Below are 389 nucleotides of genomic sequence, written 5' to 3'. Positions count from 1 at the left end.
GTACGAAGGAAATGAGTAAGCTGAGTATTGACATACTCACCGCCACCATCGGATTGAAACTTTTTAATTTTGGAAGATAACGCACATTCAATGAATAGTTTAAATTGAATAAAAACAGCGGTAACTTCATTCTTGTTTCGTAAAGAAAAAATTCACGTGTAACGTGAGTAATCGTCAATAAAAATCACATAGTATAAGAAACCAGAATGCGAAAGTATAGGAGCATGACCCCATAAATCGGAATGAATTAAAGCAAGCGCAGATTGTTCGCGGTTAGGAGAATTTTCAAAAGACAGCTTGTGACCTTTGTTCATATGACAAGAATGACAAGTTACATTTGTCTTATTTATACGTAATTCAGGATTACAACCAGCAATACGATTTAACAA

The sequence above is a fragment of the Dendrobium catenatum genome, unplaced genomic scaffold (genome assembly GCF_001605985.2).
Source record: "Dendrobium catenatum unplaced genomic scaffold, ASM160598v2 fragScaff_scaffold_1720, whole genome shotgun sequence".
In the NCBI taxonomy this organism is placed as follows: domain Eukaryota; kingdom Viridiplantae; phylum Streptophyta; class Magnoliopsida; order Asparagales; family Orchidaceae; genus Dendrobium; species Dendrobium catenatum.
Note: the sequence above shows the minus strand (reverse complement) of the source record.